The sequence below is a fragment of the Solea solea genome, unplaced genomic scaffold, assembly GCF_958295425.1.
Source record: "Solea solea unplaced genomic scaffold, fSolSol10.1 scaffold_41, whole genome shotgun sequence".
Taxonomy (NCBI): domain Eukaryota; kingdom Metazoa; phylum Chordata; class Actinopteri; order Pleuronectiformes; family Soleidae; genus Solea; species Solea solea.
Window position 1 is genome coordinate 245001 of NW_026704052.1, and position 17500 is coordinate 262500.

A 17500-nucleotide genomic window follows, 5' to 3' on the forward strand; every position below is an offset into this window, starting at 1 on the left:
CCGAGATGGGTAAGCTGCTGTTGGTGCCGTCAGGTCCAGTTGTTGCTGAATCTATAGGAAATGACAGCCAGGTATGCCAGTGAAAAGGTCGAGTGTTTCCTCTCCAATGTGTGCTGGAGGTTGAAGTTGAACACAGCACAGCATTAACGAGCACCTGAGTCAAGGCATTGGACTCTGGGACTATCCATTTCCTGCACCATCGGCCAAAGAGCTGTGTCTGGGAACAGCCACCCAGTGCTGGGCAAGTACACCTCATACTTACCTGGCAGGGGAGACACCATGATCAAGAAGGTGGTTCACCCAGAGCAAGGCTCAGCCATTGCACTCTGGTTGTGCTGACCCCTGCAAATTCCCCAAACGTGGGAATCTTGACTGCATAATTTTTGCTGGTGGGGTACTGCGTCCGCGCTCTCCCCCGATGACGTAGTTGTAAGCAAAGGTCAGCCGCCCAAAGTTCCGCCTTGTGTGCCCATCTCCAGGCTTCTCACGTGCTCGCAGAGCGACATCCCCTGTCTTTCCAAGTTGCTGGGAATGGGATGGTTGTGGGTGTTGTCTTTTAGCTCTAAGGAAATGTCATGCTCCCTTTCCCGGCTCTTTGTAGGAGAACTGGATTGTTGGAGATGGATCCATGGCCATCATGCCAAGGGTTAATACTTTGGCGCTTGTTCCGTCCACTCCTGTACATTGACCTGATATTGAAGCGATGCCAGGAGCAGCACACCATTTCAGAAGCCCGGAGGAGCTGGGAAACGGCCCGGCAGTTTGTACTGCTCGGTGTGACACAGAGCTGCTCTGCTCATGCACTCACATCTACCACTAAACCTTGGAGGTGTGCCCGGGAGCGAGGAATGTGCCACAGCCTCAGCGATTGATAGAAAACTGCAGCAAACAACCAACAGTAAGAATGCGCTTCCAAACATGCAGTCAAATGTGGGCGGTTGATTGGCCGGCAAACCAAAAACGTTGAAGAAAGGCTGTCCCAAGGTGGCCGGCCGGGCCGACCGAGACTGTGGTGACTCCGGCGGATAGACTCCTTGGCTGCTCTCAAGGAGAGGGGCTATGTCGACTCTGGTTTTTCTTCAAAATGCACAAGTCTTTCGCCTTTTACTAAAGACTTCCGTGGAGAGGAACGTCCGAGAGTTTAAGTTATTTTTGGTGGGCTTTGCTGTATGGCTGCGCCCTTTGAGTGTGTCAAATGTCAAGCAGCTGTCCGTCACGGCTCAGAGGTGCACTTAGATCACCTGGGGGCGGAGGTGATCGGCAGCAGCCTTTGTTATGCGCACTTCAGAAACATGGCACCACAACAAGTAACTTGTGCGCCAAGATCTTGAGTTGGCCCCAGACACTGGCGGGCCATCGCTTCTCTGCCTTTTGGCTAAGATCAAGTGTAGTATCTGTTCTTATAAGTTTAATATCTGATATGTCCTCTATATGGGGATTAAATATTAACCCTCGGGTCGTGTTCGGGACAAATCTGACCGATTTAAACTTAAAACACTCATAAATATCGTGTTTTACATCCGATTGCCTCAAGGCCTCATGATATCCTCCACACAATGCACTTGAACATATAAAAAGTGACGATCACCTCTTTCATTGAATTTTGAGTGTTTTAATCAACTTTGTTACACCTGTGGTGTTCCCGGTCAAAAGTGACCATCATAGGAAATGAATGGGAATCCAGGCTATATTCATCCATCAGACAGAAAACATCCCCATACACACCACCCCAACTCACTCACTCACTCACTCACTCATTCACTCACTCACGCACTCACGCACACATTTCAGACTGAACAATGTCTTTTGCGGGTTCACATCTCGTTCCCGTGCTTATGTGCCTATCCTCCCACGTGAACCAACTTCCTGATGAAACAACTTATAGTATCTTTTCACAAACTAGACAGGTGTCTGTCATGTGAACCCCTCTTTTTCCCGCGCTTATGTGCCGATCCTTCCACGTGAACCAACTTCCAGATGAAACAATGTATCATATCTTCTCACAAACTAGACAGGTGTCTGTCATGTGAACCCCTCTCTTTCCTGCGCTTTTGTGCCTGTCCCCCACGTGAACCACACCTTCCAGAATAATTAATGTATCATTTTCACACAGACCCCTCTATATATAGCTTGATGTTTGCCTTGCACTCCTTTTACTCGGAGCACAATGAGTAGGCGACTGACCAAGAGGTTCTCTGTGGAAGAGGTTCTCGTCCAGCTTTTTGGACACGATGAAGAGGGCACTGAAATAGATCCAGAGATAGAGGAGGATGTCTCCGAAGTGGAAGACAACACTGATTTGGATCCAAACTATGAGGAGACTGCCCAGTCAACAGATGGAGAGGGAGAGGCACCTGAAGAACAGGCACCTAAAGAGAGTTTCCAGTCCAAGAGTGGAGACTTGCTCTGGTCTTCATCCCCCCGGGACAGAGGAAGTAGAGCTAGAGTGGAAAATGTCATAAAGATGACGCCAGGGCCAACACGATATGCAATATCTCGTGTCGATGACATCAAGTCCAGCTTCCAACTCTTTTTACCAGAGTCCATTGAGGGAATTATACTCGAAATGACAAACCTGGAAGGGAAGCGTGTGTTTGGGGACACCTGGAAAGAAATTGACCTGGTAGAACTCCAAGCCTACATAGGTCTGTTGATTTTAGGAGGCCTCTGCCAGTCTGGTCAGGAGTGTGCAAGCCCCAGCTCTCCCTCAACAAGGACATGGGCAGAAAAGGAAGCGTTGTGAGCTATGTGCACCTAGAGACAACAAAACAAGCCTGAGATGCTGCAAATGTGATGCCTTTGTTTGCAAGGCCCACTCTGACCTGAGTGTCACATGCCAGTCATGTGCATGAATACACACACACACACACATTCCTGTATGGGCATCAAGGTGAGGTCCGAGCGACAGCACTATGGATGTGAGGACCACCATTTCTACTATGCTTAAAGGAAGAAAAAAAAAACATTTGCACACAAGATGGCGCCCTGACACCAGTTACCACTTCAGCTTCTTAAAAAATTATGTTTGAAAAACTCAGTGTAAAATCTGTATCACCATTGACGTGAGGACCTTCTCGTTAGGGAACTTTTGGTTTCAATTGTGGCTAAAACAGTTTAACTACTGTCTTTCTTTGCTGTACTTTAATGTTTAGACTAAGATTAATATTAATACAGTCTGAAAAGAGGAGTAAATTTAAGATAAAATATGATGATCCAAATAAATAAAAAAATGAAATCGGAACTAATGTTAGAAAATTTAAATCAACATTTAAAAAAGCCAATAAAGCTGCAAATTCAAACATTGACTGTAATCATTTTATTGAATATTTTCTAAATTCCCACATGAGGGTCAGAGGTGTGGTGAGAAGTGGGTGTCAGACACTGGACAAGTCACCAGTCCATCACAGAGACAACCTTTCCCTCTCACAATCACACTTACAGTCAATTATGTCAACATTTCAACATTTAACCTGCATGTTTTTAAATTGTTGAAGGAAAAAAAACTCACACGGAGAACATGCAAACTCCCGCAGGAAGACCTGATACATATATATATATATATATGTACGTATATATGTATGTATATATATGTATATATATATATGTATATATATATATGTCTTATGAACATAATTGGCTCAAACAGCCTAAATGCACAAATTTGCTCTCTTTGCATCTCATGCAGGCTTCCTTCCCAGGAACTCTGCGTTTTTCAATGAAATTAAGCAAATGCTTACGAACTGCAGTTTTCTCTGCTTCACTCCATGCCCTCCTCACTACTTTGGGTAGTTCTGTAATAGACAGAAGATGAAGATATAAACAGTCTGGACTGTAAATGCTTTTTCTTTTGGTTTAAAACAACTTGCCTGTTTCTTTCATTTGTTTTGTGTTTTCCTTCTTCTTTGAAGGACTTTGGGTATGACTAGATGTTGGACTTTGGTCTATAACAGGAACAGATGAATGCAGCTGTTAATCAATGAAATCACACAAATAGTCAGTAATACAGACCATAGTCAGGAGTCAAATGTCGGCACAGGGCGGCCATCTTGCCACTGTCAGCTCACTCACCCATACATGGACTTTTTAAATAACCATAACATGTGTTGTAGTGGTGCATGGACTTTTTAAAGAACCGTAACATGTGTTGTAGTGGTGCATGGACTTTTTAAAGAACCATAACATGTGTTGTAGTGGTGCATGGACTTTTTAAAGAACCATAACATGTGTTATAGAGGTACATGGACTTTTTAAATGACCGTAACATGTGTTGTAGAGGTACATGGACTTTTTAAAGAACCATAACATGTGTCCATGTACCTCTATAACACATGTTATGGGTGAGCGAGCTGACTCTGGCAAGATGGTCGCCCTTGTGCCGAAATTCCACTCCACTGGCCAGCAGTGCAGACGAAACATCTACCCTTTATTATGTAGATCTCTGGTCAGAATAGTCAGGGTCATGTGTATTTCATTTGGCTACTCGTGTTCAAATTTCAGAGAATAAAACAAACAAACTCCCATAACTTACAATTATCTGTATGTCCATCCAACCCTAACCCACTGCAGGGGGTAGGTCTCTTTCTAGGGTGGAAGAGTTCAGGACCTTGGTCTGAAAATCAAACAAAACAAAAAGATTACAGATAAGAAACCACAAAAAAATACACTACTGCACTACATTACTTGTGAACACAAAACAGTGATGTCATAGCCCCGCCTTTCTCTCTGCTGTCATTCACTGTCTTGTGTTGTGATGGTTTGACAGTGTTACCAAATAATGTTAATTAATTAACTAAAGTCAGTCTGAAAAGACACAGAGATCACAAGGACACGTCCTTGTCCACACTTCAGACACAGAGTGATGATTGAAGATGAACAGTGAAACTGAATTGTAATATAAGGCCTAATCAAAACCTTAACTTTTTACTTAAATATCTTACAGAAGCCCACAATCCTCATGTGGAGGATAAAGTGGTAGGAACTGGGTGGATGGAGGGTCTGTATGTGAGTGTGTGTGTGTGTGGTCACAGTCTCCCTTACATAGTTCTTATAGATTTCCTGATTAAAACACACAAAACTCACCATCATCATCATCATCATCCTCAGGGCAGGGGGCATGTCTCTTTTTAGAGATGAGGTTAGAGCTTTTGTCTGAAAAAAAAAAAACAAAGATATTTTATTAATCTGTGGAGTAAGTGAAGTCAAAGTATGTTTGTCAAGTTCACAGGAAATGACCTCTTGCTTTCACAGACTTCTTTCTTTTCTTCTGAGAAGGTTTCTGACTGAAACTCAGGTTCTCATCTACAACAGAAACACATAAAAATCCATAAACACACATCAGTGGAGGTTCATGTGTAAACATTATTAAACAATTGTTGAAAAAATAATGAATAATAAAGATATTGGGACATAAAGAAAGATATTGTACACAAATAAGACCTGTTTTTAAAATAATAATTATAAACAATAATAACAATGATAATTATGACAAGTAATTCATACACTTAAGAGAAAAGTATCACTCCTGAAGTTTTTTTTTATATATAAAATCCATGAAAACAAACAACTCACCATCATCCTCACTTTTTAAAGAACCATAACATGTGTTGTAGTGGTGCATGGACTTGTTAAATGACCATAACATGTGTTGTAGAGGTGCATGGACTTTTTAAATGACCATAACATGTGTTGTAGTGGCACATGGACTTTTTAAATGACCGTAACATGTGTTGTAGAGGTACATGGACTTTTTAAATAACCATAACATGTGTTGTAGAGGTACATGGACTTTTTAAATAACCATAACATGTGTTGTAGTGGCACATGGACTTTTTAAATGACCGTAACATGTGTTGTAGAGGTACATGGACTTTTTAAATAACCATAACATGTGTTGTAGTGGTGCATGGACTTTTTAAAGAACCGTAACATGTGTTGTAGAGGTACATGGACTTTTTAAATAACCATAACATGTGTTGTAGAGGTACATGGACTTTTTAAATGACCATAACATGTGTTGTAGAGGTGCATGGACTTTTTTAAATGACCATAACATGTGTTGTAGAGGTGCATGGACTTTTTAAAGAACCATAACATGTGTTGTAGTGGTGCATGGACTTTTTAAATGACCATAACATGTGTTGTAGAGGTGCATGGACTTTTTAAATGACCATAACATGTGTTGTAGTGGCACATGGACTTTTTAAATGACCGTAACATGTGTTGTAGAGGTACATGGACTTTTTAAAGAACCATAACATGTGTTGTAGTGGTGCATGGACTTTTTAAAGAACCGTAACATGTGTTGCAGTGGTGCATGGACTTTTTAAAGAACCGTAACATGTGTTGTAGTGGTGCATGGACTTTTTAAAGAACCATAATATGTGTTGTAGAGGTGCATGGACTTTTTAAATGACCATAACATGTGTTGTAGTGGCACATGGACTTTTTAAAGAACCATAACATGTGTTATAGAGGTACATGGACTTTTTAAAGAACCATAACATGTGTTGTAGTGGTGCATGGACTTTTTAAAGAACCATAACATGTGTTATAGAGGTACATGGACTTTTTAAAGAACCATAACATGTGTTATAGAGGTACATGGACTTTTTAAATGACCGTAACATGTGTTGTAGAGGTACATGGACTTTTTAAAGAACCATAACATGTGTCCATGTACCTCTATAACACATGTTATGGGTGAGCGAGCTGACTCTGGCAAGATGGTCGCCCTTGTGCCGAAATTCCACTCCACTGGCCAGCAGTGCAGACGAAACATCTACCCTTTATTATGTAGATCTCTGGTCAGAATAGTCAGGGTCATGTGTATTTCATTTGGCTACTCGTGTTCAAATTTCAGAGAATAAAACAAACAAACTCCCATAACTTACAATTATCTGTATGTCCATCCAACCCTAACCCACTGCAGGGGGTAGGTCTCTTTCTAGGGTGGAAGAGTTCAGGACCTTGGTCTGAAAATCAAACAAAACAAAAAGATTACAGATAAGAAACCACAAAAAAATACACTACTGCACTACATTACTTGTGAACACAAAACAGTGATGTCATAGCCCCGCCTTTCTCTCTGCTGTCATTCACTGTCTTGTGTTGTGATGGTTTGACAGTGTTACCAAATAATGTTAATTAATTAACTAAAGTCAGTCTGAAAAGACACAGAGATCACAAGGACACGTCCTTGTCCACACTTCAGACACAGAGTGATGATTGAAGATGAACAGTGAAACTGAATTGTAATATAAGGCCTAATCAAAACCTTAACTTTTTACTTAAATATCTTACAGAAGCCCACAATCCTCATGTGGAGGATAAAGTGGTAGGAACTGGGTGGATGGAGGGTCTGTATGTGAGTGTGTGTGTGTGTGGTCACAGTCTCCCTTACATAGTTCTTATAGATTTCCTGATTAAAACACACAAAACTCACCATCATCATCATCATCATCCTCAGGGCAGGGGGCATGTCTCTTTTTAGAGATGAGGTTAGAGCTTTTGTCTGAAAAAAAAAAAAACAAAGATATTTTATTAATTTGTGGAGTAAGTGAAGTCAAAGTATGTTTGTCAAGTTCACAGGAAATGACCTCTTGCTTTCACAGACTTCTTTCTTTTCTTCTGAGAAGGTTTCTGACTGAAACTCAGGTTCTCATCTACAACAGAAACACATAAAAATCCATAAACACACATCAGTGGAGGTTCATGTGTAAACATTATTAAACAATTGTTGAAAAAATAATGAATAATAAAGATATTGGGACATAAAGAAAGATATTGTACACAAATAAGACCTGTTTTTAAAATAATAATTATAAACAATAATAACAATGATAATTATGACAAGTAATTCATACACTTAAGAGAAAAGTATCACTCCTGAAGTTTTTTTTTTTATATAAAATCCATGAAAACAAACAACTCACCATCATCCTCACTTTTTAAAGAACCATAACATGTGTTGTAGTGGTGCATGGACTTTTTAAATGACCATAACATGTGTTGTAGAGGTGCATGGACTTTTTAAATGACCATAACATGTGTTGTAGTGGCACGTGGACTTTTTAAATGACCGTAACATGTGTTGTAGAGGTACATGGACTTTTTAAATAACCATAACATGTGTTGTAGAGGTACATGGACTTTTTAAATAACCATAACATGTGTTGTAGTGGCACATGGACTTTTTAAATGACCGTAACATGTGTTGTAGAGGTACATGGACTTTTTAAATAACCATAACATGTGTTGTAGTGGTGCATGGACTTTTTAAAGAACCGTAACATGTGTTGTAGAGGTACATGGACTTTTTAAATAACCATAACATGTGTTGTAGAGGTACATGGACTTTTTAAATGACCATAACATGTGTTGTAGAGGTGCATGGACTTTTTTAAATGACCATAACATGTGTTGTAGAGGTGCATGGACTTTTTAAAGAACCATAACATGTGTTGTAGTGGTGCATGGACTTTTTAAATGACCATAACATGTGTTGTAGAGGTGCATGGACTTTTTAAATGACCATAACATGTGTTGTAGTGGCACATGGACTTTTTAAATGACCGTAACATGTGTTGTAGAGGTACATGGACTTTTTAAATAACCATAACATGTGTTGTAGTGGCACATGGACTTTTTAAATGACCGTAACATGTGTTGTAGAGGTACATGGACTTTTTAAATAACCATAACATGTGTTGTAGTGGTGCATGGACTTTTTAAAGAACCGTAACATGTGTTGTAGAGGTACATGGACTTTTTAAATAACCATAACATGTGTTGTAGAGGTACATGGACTTTTTAAATGACCATAACATGTGTTGTAGAGGTGCATGGACTTTTTTAAATGACCATAACATGTGTTGTAGAGGTGCATGGACTTTTTAAAGAACCATAACATGTGTTGTAGTGGTGCATGGACTTTTTAAATGACCATAACATGTGTTGTAGAGGTGCATGGACTTTTTAAATGACCATAACATGTGTTGTAGTGGCACATGGACTTTTTAAATGACCGTAACATGTGTTGTAGAGGTACATGGACTTTTTAAAGAACCATAACATGTGTTGTAGTGGTGCATGGACTTTTTAAAGAACCGTAACATGTGTTGCAGTGGTGCATGGACTTTTTAAAGAACCGTAACATGTGTTGTAGTGGTGCATGGACTTTTTAAAGAACCATAATATGTGTTGTAGAGGTGCATGGACTTTTTAAATGACCATAACATGTGTTGTAGTGGCACATGGACTTTTTAAAGAACCATAACATGTGTTATAGAGGTACATGGACTTTTTAAAGAACCATAACATGTGTTGTAGTGGTGCATGGACTTTTTAAAGAACCATAACATGTGTTATAGAGGTACATGGACTTTTTAAAGAACCATAACATGTGTTATAGAGGTACATGGACTTTTTAAATGACCGTAACATGTGTTGTAGAGGTACATGGACTTTTTAAAGAACCATAACATGTGTCCATGTACCTCTATAACACATGTTATGGGTGAGCGAGCTGACTCTGGCAAGATGGTCGCCCTTGTGCCGAAATTCCACTCCACTGGCCAGCAGTGCAGACGAAACATCTACCCTTTATTATGTAGATCTCTGGTCAGAATAGTCAGGGTCATGTGTATTTCATTTGGCTACTCGTGTTCAAATTTCAGAGAATAAAACAAACAAACTCCCATAACTTACAATTATCTGTATGTCCATCCAACCCTAACCCACTGCAGGGGGTAGGTCTCTTTCTAGGGTGGAAGAGTTCAGGACCTTGGTCTGAAAATCAAACAAAACAAAAAGATTACAGATAAGAAACCACAAAAAAATACACTACTGCACTACATTACTTGTGAACACAAAACAGTGATGTCATAGCCCCGCCTTTCTCTCTGCTGTCATTCACTGTCTTGTGTTGTGATGGTTTGACAGTGTTACCAAATAATGTTAATTAATTAACTAAAGTCAGTCTGAAAAGACACAGAGATCACAAGGACACGTCCTTGTCCACACTTCAGACACAGAGTGATGATTGAAGATGAACAGTGAAACTGAATTGTAATATAAGGCCTAATCAAAACCTTAACTTTTTACTTAAATATCTTACAGAAGCCCACAATCCTCATGTGGAGGATAAAGTGGTAGGAACTGGGTGGATGGAGGGTCTGTATGTGAGTGTGTGTGTGTGTGGTCACAGTCTCCCTTACATAGTTCTTATAGATTTCCTGATTAAAACACACAAAACTCACCATCATCATCATCATCATCCTCAGGGCAGGGGGCATGTCTCTTTTTAGAGATGAGGTTAGAGCTTTTGTCTGAAAAAAAAAAAACAAAGATATTTTATTAATCTGTGGAGTAAGTGAAGTCAAAGTATGTTTGTCAAGTTCACAGGAAATGACCTCTTGCTTTCACAGACTTCTTTCTTTTCTTCTGAGAAGGTTTCTGACTGAAACTCAGGTTCTCATCTACAACAGAAACACATAAAAATCCATAAACACACATCAGTGGAGGTTCATGTGTAAACATTATTAAACAATTGTTGAAAAAATAATGAATAATAAAGATATTGGGACATAAAGAAAGATATTGTACACAAATAAGACCTGTTTTTAAAATAATAATTATAAACAATAATAACAATGATAATTATGACAAGTAATTCATACACTTAAGAGAAAAGTATCACTCCTGAAGTTTTTTTTTATATATAAAATCCATGAAAACAAACAACTCACCATCATCCTCACTTTTTAAAGAACCATAACATGTGTTGTAGTGGTGCATGGACTTTTTAAATGACCATAACATGTGTTGTAGAGGTGCATGGACTTTTTAAATGACCATAACATGTGTTGTAGTGGCACATGGACTTTTTAAATGACCGTAACATGTGTTGTAGAGGTACATGGACTTTTTAAATAACCATAACATGTGTTGTAGAGGTACATGGACTTTTTAAATAACCATAACATGTGTTGTAGTGGCACATGGACTTTTTAAATGACCGTAACATGTGTTGTAGAGGTACATGGACTTTTTAAATAACCATAACATGTGTTGTAGTGGTGCATGGACTTTTTAAAGAACCGTAACATGTGTTGTAGAGGTACATGGACTTTTTAAATAACCATAACATGTGTTGTAGAGGTACATGGACTTTTTAAATGACCATAACATGTGTTGTAGAGGTGCATGGACTTTTTTAAATGACCATAACATGTGTTGTAGAGGTGCATGGACTTTTTAAAGAACCATAACATGTGTTGTAGTGGTGCATGGACTTTTTAAATGACCATAACATGTGTTGTAGAGGTGCATGGACTTTTTAAATGACCATAACATGTGTTGTAGTGGCACATGGACTTTTTAAATGACCGTAACATGTGTTGTAGAGGTACATGGACTTTTTAAATAACCATAACATGTGTTGTAGTGGCACATGGACTTTTTAAATGACCGTAACATGTGTTGTAGAGGTACATGGACTTTTTAAATAACCATAACATGTGTTGTAGTGGTGCATGGACTTTTTAAAGAACCGTAACATGTGTTGTAGAGGTACATGGACTTTTTAAATGACCATAACATGTGTTGTAGAGGTGCATGGACTTTTTTAAATGACCATAACATGTGTTGTAGAGGTGCATGGACTTTTTAAAGAACCATAACATGTGTTGTAGTGGTGCATGGACTTTTTAAATGACCATAACATGTGTTGTAGAGGTGCATGGACTTTTTAAATGACCATAACATGTGTTGTAGTGGCACATGGACTTTTTAAATGACCGTAACATGTGTTGTAGAGGTACATGGACTTTTTAAAGAACCATAACATGTGTTGTAGTGGTGCATGGACTTTTTAAAGAACCGTAACATGTGTTGCAGTGGTGCATGGACTTTTTAAAGAACCGTAACATGTGTTGTAGTGGTGCATGGACTTTTTAAAGAACCATAATATGTGTTGTAGAGGTGCATGGACTTTTTAAATGACCATAACATGTGTTGTAGTGGCACATGGACTTTTTAAAGAACCATAACATGTGTTATAGAGGTACATGGACTTTTTAAAGAACCATAACATGTGTTGTAGTGGTGCATGGACTTTTTAAAGAACCATAACATGTGTTATAGAGGTACATGGACTTTTTAAAGAACCATAACATGTGTTATAGAGGTACATGGACTTTTTAAATGACCGTAACATGTGTTGTAGAGGTACATGGACTTTTTAAAGAACCATAACATGTGTCCATGTACCTCTATAACACATGTTATGGGTGAGCGAGCTGACTCTGGCAAGATGGTCGCCCTTGTGCCGAAATTCCACTCCACTGGCCAGCAGTGCAGACGAAACATCTACCCTTTATTATGTAGATCTCTGGTCAGAATAGTCAGGGTCATGTGTATTTCATTTGGCTACTCGTGTTCAAATTTCAGAGAATAAAACAAACAAACTCCCATAACTTACAATTATCTGTATGTCCATCCAACCCTAACCCACTGCAGGGGGTAGGTCTCTTTCTAGGGTGGAAGAGTTCAGGACCTTGGTCTGAAAATCAAACAAAACAAAAAGATTACAGATAAGAAACCACAAAAAAATACACTACTGCACTACATTACTTGTGAACACAAAACAGTGATGTCATAGCCCCGCCTTTCTCTCTGCTGTCATTCACTGTCTTGTGTTGTGATGGTTTGACAGTGTTACCAAATAATGTTAATTAATTAACTAAAGTCAGTCTGAAAAGACACAGAGATCACAAGGACACGTCCTTGTCCACACTTCAGACACAGAGTGATGATTGAAGATGAACAGTGAAACTGAATTGTAATATAAGGCCTAATCAAAACCTTAACTTTTTACTTAAATATCTTACAGAAGCCCACAATCCTCATGTGGAGGATAAAGTGGTAGGAACTGGGTGGATGGAGGGTCTGTATGTGAGTGTGTGTGTGTGTGGTCACAGTCTCCCTTACATAGTTCTTATAGATTTCCTGATTAAAACACACAAAACTCACCATCATCATCATCATCATCCTCAGGGCAGGGGGCATGTCTCTTTTTAGAGATGAGGTTAGAGCTTTTGTCTGAAAAAAAAAAAACAAAGATATTTTATTAATCTGTGGAGTAAGTGAAGTCAAAGTATGTTTGTCAAGTTCACAGGAAATGACCTCTTGCTTTCACAGACTTCTTTCTTTTCTTCTGAGAAGGTTTCTGACTGAAACTCAGGTTCTCATCTACAACAGAAACACATAAAAATCCATAAACACACATCAGTGGAGGTTCATGTGTAAACATTATTAAACAATTGTTGAAAAAATAATGAATAATAAAGATATTGGGACATAAAGAAAGATATTGTACACAAATAAGACCTGTTTTTAAAATAATAATTATAAACAATAATAACAATGATAATTATGACAAGTAATTCATACACTTAAGAGAAAAGTATCACTCCTGAAGTTTTTTTTTTTATATAAAATCCATGAAAACAAACAACTCACCATCATCCTCACTGCAGGGGGCAGGGGAACAGAGGTCACGACCTTTATCTGACAAAACAAACAAACCCACAGACATTATTCCGTATGTGTGTGAAAGGAATTCACTGTATGTGAGAAAAACAACTGAAAATAGTAAAAACATTTCATTTGTAACTCAGACATTATTCTTACATTTGACAAGCAAATATTATAACCTTTAATACACTTTTTGAAAGTGAATGAATGAATTGCTGAAGCTCTAACAGAGACAAGATGAAAATAGAGTGAGTTTTTAGTTTTTCAAACCTTACCTTCATCCTCTTCATCTGTTTCTATCGGAGAGGTCACATGACTCTGTGTCGGTGTGGGACTTTCACCTGAGAAAAAGCCAACAGTCAAATATTAATACAGAGTATTTTAAAGAAACAATTCTGTACAGGTAGAAATATGTAGTTTGTGTATTTATCAAACTAGTGTCCAGCTATAGGTGTTGACAAAAAACAACAACACAGACAGCTGTTACACAACAACATGGTGTGTACATAAAAACAACAGTGTGTGTACATACATACCAGACACAGAGGGATGGAGTGTGTTAAAGTTCCTCCCTGTTAAGGTGCTACTGCCTTGTTCCATAGCAAACAAAAGCTTGCTAATCTTTGCTATCTGAAAGGTTTTGTCAGTCTGTCTGTAAAAGTCCCGGTGAACTCTGATGTCATGACCCATGAACCGAGCAACTTGTTCCAGCTCTTGTTCGTCAAGATCCAGGAGCTGGCAAAGTGTGGCCACCTGTTTTCTTAGTTTAGTTGACCTGAGGAGCTCAGGGTTTTCTGCTTTGCTCTCCTCTGCATATTTCCGCAGACAGTCGCAGCCACGTATGTTCGTCAGCACACCAGCTCTGGCAAAGAGGTAGGGATTTTCAATGGGAACACCAGCTTCATCTCTCCATTTCAACAACACTTGGATTGACTCCATCATCCTGTGTGTGAAAAAAACAGGAACCTTCTTCCCTCTTTTTCCTCGGACCTCGATGCGAGTCAGCTGTTTGCTCAGTTCCTTCTCTAAAGGAGACAGAGTGCTGTAAATGTCCTCATTGATAGGATTAGTGTTGACTTTTTTGTAGGCTTCGAGAGTCAAGCGCGATGCTTCTCCTTCACGACGCTTATTAAAAACAATCAGCTGTGCCAGAATGCTCTCATTTAACACCTTGTATGCAGTCAAACTCAGCTGCTGCTCCAGTTCAGCTCTGGCTTTGTCTTCCACCATCCTGAGATGATCTCTAAGTGCCATGACATTTTTTGTGAGGTGAATGTCATCGGGTTTGTTCCACCTCTTCTCCTGCATGCTCTGGTGAGCAGATACCGCAACATGAGTTTTCCAATTTTTTTCCAACAGCTCCAAAAACTTTTTTGCCTTTTTTTCTGCCAGGTCATCATCGTTCATGAGACTTTGCCCAATCAACACCTCCACTGCTCCTTTCAGGCAGAATCCCACTCTCACTGCTGTTGAGGGTTTCCCATATTCATTTTTGCTTGGACTGAATTCTGTTAATTTCTTGGCTGCATTGACCACAAGCAGAAATTTCTTGGGGACACATATGTCTTCCAAAGTCCTCACAGTACTGTCCATAGCTTTGGCAGTCAACATGAATCTACCAAGCTCCCTCATTCTTTGAGATATATAGTTGTGCTTGGACTTCACACGACCATGTTTTGCATAAAGTGATTCCCCATAGTTGCAGATCAATGAATCGCCCCTGATGTGGAAGGACACGTCATCCTGTCTCATTTTATTAATAATAGCCTGACATCCACTAGATGAAGCCATTATAGGAAGCAGGCGTGCTGAAACACTCTGTACTGCCCCTCTGGTCTTTCTCTTGTTGTCTGTCTCACTGCTGGTTTTAAGTTTACATGATCCCTGGTGTCTCCACAAATCAGTCCTAGAAAACATGCCGTAGCAGAATTTACAAGGCAAATAGTGCCATGCAGATGTTTTATGAGACGGCTGCTTTACAGTTACTATCTGTCCTTTGCCTTCAGCCAGGACCCTCACATTGTGCTTAAAATCTCCTTTCCTTCTAATTTGTTCTAAAAGAACTTTTCTTTGTGGTGACTTTGATGCAAAGCTGAATGCATGTGCCACATCCTTTACCTCCATATGCTTCCTCTGCAAGTGCCTCGCCATCTTGTTATTTGGCTGATGGCAATACAAACAATAATGTTTTTTGTCCCATGATCTTTTGTTGTCTTTTCTTTTTGTACATGTCTTAACAGTCACATTAACACTAACTTCAGTTTTGGTTGTCTTTGTTTTCTTATTTTGCCCCTTCACATACGTTCTTAGGTTCTTTTTTTTTCTGATTGTGAACTTGCCTTTGAGTGGATCTTCTTCCTGATCATCATCATCCTGATCTTCCTCATGGTCATCATCCTGATCTTCCTCATGGTCACCATCCTGATCTTCCTCATGAGCTTCTTCCTGGTCATCATCTTGTCCTTCTTCCCAGTCATCATCCTGATCATCTTTCTGATCCTCTTCTTGATCTTCATCCTGATCTTCCTCATAGCCATCATCCTGATCTTCCTCCTGTCCTTCTTTTTGATCTTCTTCTTTATTAAAATCTGGGTCATCATCCTGATCCCCACCCTGATCTTCTTCAGCCAATATTGTACTTGTAGATTTGGGCTCATCAGTGTCAAAGTCCGTGTCCACGTTTTCAACCACATCACTGGGTGTAGATTCATAATATTTGGGATCATAGTCAGGGTCCCTCACGTAACAGTCCACATCTGACCCCTCACTGGACATGTCAGGGGATGAGACCAGCTGCAAGTAAAACACAATCATGAGCATCTTCACTGAGCAGCTGGACCATCATTAACTCGTTAGTGACCTTGTTACCATGTCAGTCATCAGTCTAAACATTAGAAATCTTTGTTTTAAAAACACAAACATTCCAGAACATCAGTCACACTTTTCACATCTGGCAAAGCTACAGATCTTAATAATAATTAGCCTTTAACATAAAGTTAGCAAAAGCAATAATAAATATAATAATACACCATAGCAATAATTCATCCAGCACACCAACTATTGTATCATTAATAACAGGGATATCACATACTGTAAGTAACTCTTAATATTTAGTACACTTTTACATCTTTGACACAAAATGTTATTCAAATCTCTTCAAAGAACGTTTCCTTATTTTCTGTTTAAACTAACTGTTTTAAATAGTTTGGTTAATGTTCAGTAAAGAAAAAGTGTGAAGAGCAGTGTTTTCTATGCATCACTGTGTCCCTCACCTGCTCCCTGTGTCACACTCACACACATACACAGATACCTACAGTACTGCACGTTTCATTTATTTTGCTTTAAAACTATTTTAAACATTTAGATAGTTACACAATAATGTCACATTTCAGCTTTTCAACTAAATAAAAGTTAAAAAAGCTAAAATGTCTTACTCTTAATTAATTACTAACTAATTAAAACAATTAAATAAAACATTTTTTGTGTTTCACTTTCTGTGAAAACCAAAGCAAGGCTGAAACTGGAAGGACATTAACGTGTGCCCGTGCGTCAACGTAATTGCAAGCCCACGTTTCTTGTAAGGAAGCAGCAGTGTCAAAGCGTGCTGCAGTGTAAAAGTGTGCTGCAGTGTAAAAGCTTACAGCACCTGGTATTCCCAGGCAGTCCCCCATCCAAGTACTAACCAGGCCCGACCCTGCTTAGCTTCCGAGATCAGACGAGATCGGGCGTGCTCAGGGTGGTGTGGCCGTAAGCCGACGGGCAGGTGACACAGACTCCTTTTATAGACCAGGCAAGGCCCCCTGCTCGTGGAGGGGCTCAAAAGTCAGCCTTCCGAACACACTGCACTTGAGCCTTTATCGCCACTACCTGCTACACTCTATTCCAGTATTTGGAAGCTACACCGAGATGGGTAAGCTGCTGTTGGTGCCGTCAGGTCCAGTTGTTGCTGAATCTATAGGAAATGACA

At 39.4% G+C, this 17500-nt stretch overlaps 3 non-coding genes and 1 pseudogene across 3 annotated transcripts; 3 read left to right on the forward strand and 1 right to left on the reverse strand.

The window, feature by feature from the left end:
- Nucleotides 1–254: 254 nt before the first annotated feature.
- LOC131450193 (U1 spliceosomal RNA) lies at nt 255–418 on the forward strand. Its single transcript, XR_009235128.1, has one exon. It is a non-coding gene; the product is annotated as a U1 spliceosomal RNA (small nuclear RNA).
- A 645-nt stretch (nt 419–1063) lies between these two features.
- Nucleotides 1064–1176, forward strand: LOC131450337 (U5 spliceosomal RNA). The gene has a single exon (XR_009235253.1). It is a non-coding gene; the product is annotated as a U5 spliceosomal RNA (small nuclear RNA).
- Nucleotides 1177–1355: 179 nt separating this feature from the next.
- Nucleotides 1356–1484, forward strand: LOC131450285 (U2 spliceosomal RNA; annotated as a pseudogene).
- Nucleotides 1485–17167: 15683 nt separating this feature from the next.
- LOC131450075 (5S ribosomal RNA) lies at nt 17168–17286 on the reverse strand. Its single transcript, XR_009235016.1, has one exon. It is a non-coding gene; the product is annotated as a 5S ribosomal RNA (ribosomal RNA).
- Between the last annotated feature and the right edge of the window lie 214 nt (nt 17287–17500).